Source organism: Petromyzon marinus, unplaced genomic scaffold (assembly GCF_048934315.1).
Source record: "Petromyzon marinus isolate PM22_M1 ecotype Great Lakes invasive population unplaced genomic scaffold, UKy_Petmar_22M1.pri1.0 PM_G_Scaffold_30, whole genome shotgun sequence".
NCBI classification, from domain to species: domain Eukaryota; kingdom Metazoa; phylum Chordata; class Hyperoartia; order Petromyzontiformes; family Petromyzontidae; genus Petromyzon; species Petromyzon marinus.
The window spans coordinates 2,628,767-2,637,323 of NW_027422873.1; the positions used below are offsets into that span (position 1 = coordinate 2,628,767).

At 52.8% G+C, this 8,557-nt stretch overlaps 1 long non-coding RNA gene across 1 annotated transcript; it reads right to left on the reverse strand.

The window, feature by feature from the left end:
• Positions 1–1,370: 1,370 nt before the first annotated feature.
• Positions 1,371–6,885, reverse strand: LOC142915366 (uncharacterized). The gene is made up of 3 exons (XR_012935912.1): positions 6,665–6,885; positions 5,735–5,820; positions 1,371–1,526 (listed from the first exon to the last, which is right to left on the reverse strand). It is a non-coding gene; the product is annotated as an uncharacterized LOC142915366 (long non-coding RNA).
• Positions 6,886–8,557: the final 1,672 nt, after the last annotated feature.

Consider the following 8,557-nt stretch of genomic DNA (forward strand, 5'->3'; position numbering starts at 1 on the left):
ATTCTTCCTCACTCCACCAAGTAATGAATCGAGGATCAATCAACATAGCCGAGGCTATCCGTGTCTCTGTCTCTCTCTCCCCGTGGTGAAGGTGTTCCCCTCCACACATTCAGAGTCAACAGCGGCACGCGCTTAGCGTCTTTGACCGATAGATACATTGACGCACGTATTGTTGGTTCTTTCAGTACTGTCACGTAGATAGAAAATAAAAATAACAGATTAAATTCAATAAGATAAAGACCACTTGTGTTGCGATCGAAACGTCGTGGGTTTTTTGCTTAATTTTCAATTTTTTTCATTAAATTTATTATCTTTTATTTTATTTTCTATCTATGTGACTTTACCGAATAAACCAAGAATATGAATTGCTGCAGTCACCAAAGTTTTAAGTCAAAACATTCACACACGTTGACAAAGCCTCACCTTGTGTTGTTGTGGGCAGGTCGCTTCTGATAACAAGAGCGGTATAGCAGCTCAAGCGGGCTTGGCCTGCTAACAAAAGAACAAAAATAAAAAACTGCGTGAATATTTACAATAAAACAAAGTTACAAAGTGGCGAGCCGGGTGAAGACAAATTAAACTTAAGCGAGATAATTAAAGTGAATGCAATCAGGCGAGGGCAGGAGGCAAGGCCCTGCGTGGCTAGGCCCCGCGTTGTAAAGTTTCAACCTGGACATCGATTCCCGTGCTCGCTGCTACTCAACTGACATCCCTACGAGAGAGAGAGAGCGAGGCTCTACCTTGGTAAACAACAACAACCACCACCACAACGACCAAGACCACCACAACGATGAGAATTTCTCACCTCGGATTTCAGTGCAAGCGTGTATCGGCAGCCTCCTGACGTCACGCGGGTAAGCTGGTAACATGACGTCACTTCCGGGTTAAGAGACGCGCCCCTCCCACAATGAGCGGCTGTAACTGAATAAATTATGTTCATGAGTCCGGCCCATATGTCGAGGGATGGGGCGTGGCTGCTGAACCCGTCGCAATAAACTCTCGACGGTTTCAACGAATACATTATGTTAATGTACCGCCAGTCACTGGGCGTAGCTTTGCCCAAATAAGGATTGGCACTGGATTGATATCGGCAGTGACCCAAGCGGAGGTGACGTCACGCTCAAGGGCGCGGTGGACGGGGGTTGGGGGAGTGTGAATACCTTGGTGACATGACGTCACTAGCGAGGTACACCTCCCGCTGGCACTTCATGAGGTCATGGGGATGGAGTTTAAGTTGATTCAGATTCATTTTCCATTGCCCCCTCCCTTGAGTGCGTGAACTCAGCAACAACAACGTGGACATTATTGTGTATACGTACACACTGTGTACACTTTGAGGCCACGTGAAGCATCAAAGGCTCGCTGGAAGGAGGAAGTCGCGTGACAGACTCAGCAGTTGCGATGGGTTAACCGACGGATGGCTATCGATTAGAAATCACATATCCCCGAGTCTCACCTGTGAGTGGCACCGCCTCACGCTGTTGTGGATTCCCACGTGGCTCGGAGCCTCAAAAGCTCCGTGACTCCTGGGTGGTGAAACAAAGACAAAGATCCCCCGTGTAGCCTTAACAGACTGTTGGGGCAAGTGTTGTTAGCAAGTAGCAGCACCACCTATGAAGGCCGGAACGGTACACGAGGGGGTGGGTGGCCAGCACCACGCCCGACCGCCTTTGTCTCCCTAGTGGCAATGTTTACACACCGCACCAGGTACTCATTTGAGGCTGAGTCGACCTAGGGGAGGCCCGGGACCGGTTCAGATAATCGTCACTGGTGTTGGCCGTGAGGGGGAATCGAACCCGGGTCGCCAGGTTCATAGCGCAGCGCGCTAACCGCTACACTATCGCTCCCCACGAGACAGACACACACAAAGACACACACAGACACACACACACATACACACAGACACACACAGACACACACACACATACACACATACACACAGACACACACAGACACACACACATACACACACAACAACAACAACAACCGCCATTCGGCACTAAGTGGCGGTGACGTCACCACGACGCTTGTGCCAGGCTATGTGCACCGTGAGGCCACGTGAAGTGTCGAACGCCCGCTGGCAGGAGGTCACTGGGCAGGCCCAGGTGCCACGGGTCGACTGACTGAGATGACTGGCTGATGCACCACCTGTGCCCCCTACTGTGCCAACCTGCTGTGCTTTAGCCACCCGGCGCTCCGCTCGTTGTTCTGAGCGTCGCTCCTCCGCCCTCCGTTGTTGTTGGAGGGCGACTGCCTCCAACTGCCCAGTAGCATCCTTCACGAGCCTCCTCCACAGAGGCCGATCTTGACACCGCTGGTACCAGTCATCGGCAAGTCCACTCAGCTCCACGTCCTCCTGTACCACATCACTCCATCTCTTCTCTAGCCCATGCCGCGCCCGCTTAGCCCCCTCAATCCGGCCAAACAAAAGCTGTTTCGGCATGCGGTGGCTGGGCATGCGGGCTACATGACCCAGCCATCGCAGCCTTGCCTGCCGGAGGAGCTCACCGATGGGACCCTGCCAAGATCTTTCAAGGATTTGTGAGCTCCTCACACAATCCAGTCTGGTTAAACCCAGGATGGATCGTAGGCAGGCCAGCCTAAATGTTTCTAAAAGGCGAAGATGTTCCACTAGGGGGGTCCACGTTTCACAAGCGTAGAGAAGGGAGGGAATGACCGTGGCCGAGAAAACCTGAAGCTTAGTGCGGAGCGACAGACCAGGTAGCTTCCACACAGCGTTACGCAACCGATGAAAAGATATTGCCGCTCGACTGATTCGGAGTGAGACCTCTGCTGTTAAACTGGAGCCAGTCATAAGCACACTGCCCAGGTATGGGAAACTCTCCACTCTCTCCACAACTGCCCCATCACCGATTGGGAGTTGTGGGGGTGGAGTGTCCGATGGTACAAAATACCCAGGCAGGTGCTTAGTTTTGGTGGGGCTGATGGTAAGGCCACACCTCTTAGTGGCACACTCCAGTCTCAGCAGCAGCGTCTCCAACTCCTCCTCTGACTGAGCAGCTATTACCAAATCATCAGCATACATAACGTGGTTGAGTAATAGGGAGCCATCCCTTGACCGCACCCGGGCATCGATTAGCCTCCCATTATATCTGTACCATATGGAGATTCCCCCGGTACAGCCATTGAAGGCTTCACGAACTACGTGGTCAAAATAGATGTTAAATAATGTGGGAGCCAGAGAACATCCCTGTCGCACCCCAAGGTGTACAGGGAATGGCTCTGACTCCCGGCCACGTAGTTTTACCCGGGCCCGCTCACCATCATGAAGGTCCTTAATGATCGTGAGCAGAGGGTCAGGTACTCCAAAAGCACGAAGAACGACCCAGAGCCCAGGCCTACTGATGGTATCATAGGCCTTGACCAGGTCAATAAAGCAGAGATGTAGGTCTTGTTGGAATTCCCTACACCTCTGCTGTAGCAGACGGACAGAAAATATGGCATCTGTGCAGGACCGCCCTTTCCTGAAACCGCATTGGGGCTCCGCAAGCCTCTCCTCAGCGTGCCTAGCAAGGCGATGCTGAATATTCCTTTCCAGGACCTTTCCCGGCACACTGAGGAGTGAGATGCCCCTGTAGTTGTTACAGTCTGTGCGGTCCCCCTTCTTAAAAAGGGGGACCACCAGGGCATCCTTCCAATCCTGCGGAACCTGTCCAGTGGTCCAGACTGTTGTTATGATGTCATATAGGGCAGTCTGTGCACAAACGCCACCCTCCCTCAGCATTTCGCTTGGGAGATCATCTCTGCCCGCTGCCTTTCCTGGTCTCAGACTCCGGATCGCCTTCAATATTTCCTCAGCAGATGGCACCTCAGCCAGCCACTCACAGGGGGTGACTTCTTCCAATATTTGAGGCACCGCAGCCTCAGCAGGGTCATCCTCACTTTGTGCCACGATGTTTTCCTGGCTGAGGGATTTTCCCTCCCCCAGGACCTCACAGAAATGCTCAGCAAATCTGCGAACCTGTTCCTGGGGGTCGGAGATTGGATCACCGTTTTTTCCCCTAATGATGGTAATAGGTGTGGTGCTGCAGGTTACTTTTTTGATGGAGTTAAATAGAGATTTGTGATCACGGGCCACTGAGGCAGACTCCATCTCCTCAGCAACCCGCGACCACCACCCATCCTTGCAGTGCCTCACGGCTCTCCGAACCTCCGAGCGAAGGCTGCGGTAAGCCTCCTCATTCTCTGACGTGGGATTCTGTAGCCGATGATAGTGGGCCTGTCGCTTTTTCTCAACCATCCTGAACACCTCCTCTGTCAGCCAGGGTCTCTGGGGAGGTCTGGACCGCGTACCCAAAGCAGCCATTGCAGCTGCATGAGTCACAGTCCTAAACCTCGCCCATTTACCCTCGACATCAGGAGGAGTCGGGGACGATGCCAATCCCAGCCGCAAGCGATGATGAAATTCTCGCTTGCAACTTTCATCAGATAACTGAGACCAGGCCACTTTATGTTGGAATGGGGTCCTGGGTGTACACCCACCACCGGAGTGGAAGAATGGCAGGCGCATCTTACAGATGACTAGTCGATGGTCAGAGGGCAGATCAGCTCCACGGTAGGTCCTGGTGTCAAGGACATGGGCTCGCATTCGCTGGTCCATCACTATGTAGTCCAGCAGATGTTCTTGCTTGGACCCGGCATGCATCCATGATGTTGTGTGGATGCGCCGATGCCGGAACACCGTGTTGGTAATTACAAGCCCATGGGCTGCACAAAAATCTAGCAGCCTCCTACCGTTGTTATTGAGCTGATCTGGCCCATGCCCTCCAATCACTCCAGACCAGGTGCCAGTATCATGACCAACTCGGGCATTGAAGTCACCCAACATGATGACTCTATCCCGAGGGGCCACTTTAGCCAGCACCTGTGACAGGATGTCATAGAAGGCATCTGACTCATCGGCTTTGCCCGCATCCCTCCACGGATGTTCATCTTCGGTGGGGGCATAATTAACCACGACCACCATTCCTCGCCTCCGGTTGATGGGAAGGCGAGCCCAAAGTAGCCTGGGGCTTACAGCTTCCCACACCTCACCGCCACGCTCCCACGCCCCCTTCATTCTTTTGTTCAAAAGAAGACCCACACCCTGTTGTTTGGCAGTCTGCTGCCCCGAGTAGAGGACTGTCCACCCCTCATGGTGGCAGGAGCCAGAGCCGGTCCACCGGACCTCCTGAATGCCATATAGATCCAGGCGGTACCGGTCCAGCTCCCGACAGAGGAGTGGCGGCCTCTCATCTGCAGTGAGCGTTCGAACATTCCACGTGGCCACCTGTAGTGGCTTTTCGTTGTTTCTGGAGTAGCCCTGAGGGTAGGTATTCAATCTCCTGGCTCCGCCAATTGGGGTTTGACCAGGAGACGTCATAGACGCCTGGCCCCCCGGGGCCTCCGGCACAAGCTTATTAGTTACATATTTCAGTTTAATTCGTGGTTTCGTGGTAATTAATTGAAGGTGGAGGGGTTACCAGCCCCTCGCACCCGTCCAGAGCCCCCGTTTAGCCCCTGTGGTGGACACATATGCCATGAGGGGAGGAGCCACTCAAAATTGGATCTCCCCCCACAGCACTGTCCACGACAGAGTTGCCCGTCCGGCACACAGAGACACACACACAGACACACACACACAGAGACACACACAGACACACACAGACACACAGAGACACACAGACACACACACACAGACACACAGACACACACACACAGAGACTCCGCCCACCTCTGTGATGTTCTCCATGTAGCGCCGCCCCCCACGGTTGGAATCGGCGCTCACGATCAGCTTCAATGGGCTCGACATGGTGCAACCTTAACACACACACAGAGACAGACACATACAGACACACAGAGACACACACACATACACACACACACAGACACACACACACAGAGACACACACACACACAGACACACACACAGACACACACAAAGACACACACACAGATACACAAACACAGATACACACAGACACACACACACAGACACACACACACAGAGACACACACACAGACACACACACACAGAGACACACACACAACAACCTGTATCTCTGTGTGTGTGTGTCTGTGTGTGTCTTTGGTGCAACCTTACCCCACACATACACACAACAACCTCTGTGTGTCTGTGTGTGTGTCTCTCTGTGTGTCTGTGTGTGTCTGTGTGTGTGTCTGTGTGTGTGTCTGTGTGTGTGTCTCTGGTGCAACCTCACCCCACACACACACACACAACAACCTCTGTGTGTCTGTGTGTGTGTCTCTCTGTGTGTCTGTGTGTGTGTCTGTGTGTGTGTCTGTGTGTGTGTGTGTCTCTGGTGCAACCTCACCCCACACACACAACCACCTCTGTGTGTCTGTGTGTGTCTGTGTGTGTCTGTGTCTCTGTGTGTGTCTGTGGTGCAACCTTACCCCACACACACACACAACCTGTGTGTCTGTGTGTGTCTCTGTGTGTGTCTGTGTGTGTCTCTTGTGCAACCTCACCCCACACACACAACCTGTGTGTCTGTGTGTGTCTCTGTGTGTCTGTGTGTGTGTCTCTTGTGCAACCTCACCCCACACACACACAGACACACAACCTGTGTGTCTGTGTGTGTGTGGGGTGAGGTTGTATGTCTGTGTGTGTGTAGTCGTGCTCTCACTGCGGGCTACTCACAACACTGATGACAAATGTCGCCGTGACTACCACGTTTTTGCCGTCGTAAAATGACAGATTAATAATAAACAAAAATTAGGTTAATAATGAAAAATGACAGATTAATAATACACACAAATTAGGTTAATAATGAAAAATGACATATTAATGACAGACTCATAATCAACAATGACAGATTAATAATGAAAACCACAGACTAATCATGGAAAATGACAGATTAATAATAAACAGAAAGCCTTAAAGCCCTAAGCGTGTTGTGGTGGCAGCAGCAGCAGCAGTCACGAGACACACCCCGTGACGTTGCCGGGGCAAGCCAGGGCAAGCCAGGGCAACACACGCCTCACACCACACACACAGCCTCACACTACACACACAGCCTCACAGTACACACACAGCCTCACACTACACACACAGCCTCTCATTTACACACCGACCCCCCTGGTTCCATCTGTGGGGGGCTAATGCCCCCCTCCACACTCCCCATTAGGTGGGGGGGGACTGATCTCCCCCTCCCCACTCCCCACTAGGTGGGGGGGGGTCTGATCTTCCCCTCCCCCCTCCCCCGCGAGCGGTTGGGGGTGACGTCAGCACCCCTCCACCCCCCCCACTCGCCGCTGGCGGCTGCTCAGAGTTAATTATTTATTTATACTAAGCCGTTGTGTCAACAGCCAACGGGCGCTGGACGGCCCTCCCCCACCCACGTGACCCCCCCACCCACGCGCGCGACCACCCACGCGCGTGGGTGCGGGCAGCCGTAGTAGGGTAGTTTAATATGCACGCGCTGGGTAAGCAATTAATTAATTAATCTCTGCGCGCGCTCGGTAAGCAATTAATTAATTAATCTCTGCGCGCTCGCTTGCGGTGAAAGTCAAACGTCCCTCTGTTTAATTATTTATTTACGGGTGCCTATGCTGATTAAAGCCACCCACACACACGCACAGCGTGGTACGCCGATCGCTGTCCCACCGCTCTTCACAAAGATCCCCCATATAACCTTAACAGACTGTAGGGGCAAGTGCTGTTAGCGAGCAGCACCTATGAAGGCCGTAACCGCTCTTCACACATGCACACACACGCACACACACACACGCACACACATGCGGCACAAAGTCAGTAGTCTGCGCTAAGATTTATTTCCCGTGTATGTCCCCCTCCAGCCAGCAGCAGCCCTTCCTCCTCTCTCACCTACCCGTCTCAGAGTGCGTCCACCGCCTGAGCCCGAGCCGACCGAACTGACCTCCTTTGTCCGTGTCCGCCGCTCACCTCTGCGGCCGCTGCCGCCGCTGCCCGACGGGGCCGAGGGAGATGTTTCTCTCTCTCTCTCGCCTTGGGGGACTTTGTGTCGTCGATCGCTCTCAGCTCCACCCTGCAGGCGTCCCGAGAGCGGACCCTGAGGACGGCTAGCTCCTCTCTCTCTCCGCTGCCACCGCTCCAGAAGGACTCTGCCACAAATTCTCCCTCCTGCACCACACTTATATATGTAGCAAGCCCCTTAACCCCGCCCACCAACCCCCCTGGGTCATGTGACGTCATCCCACTCATCCAATCGAATCCTCTTTGCGGCCGTTAGGAGCGCTCTGGCCGTTGGGGATGGGGGGAGGGGGGAGTCACGTCATCCCCCTGTTGTATATATAGGTGTTATGAAAATTGATGAAAATAATGAGAATTAAATGAAATTTGAAATTAGCATAATTTATCCGAAATTATGTTAATTGTGTAATTATGCACATAAATTATGCTGATTCGAGAGATAATCGTATTAATTTATGCGAGTGGGCGTGGTTATGATAATGCAGGTCATTATGGATTATAAGGTCGAGCCTCGGTGACGAGGATTGTGATATGAATTGGAATAACGCAATTAATCGTATGCAGTGACGCAGGCGTTGTGAG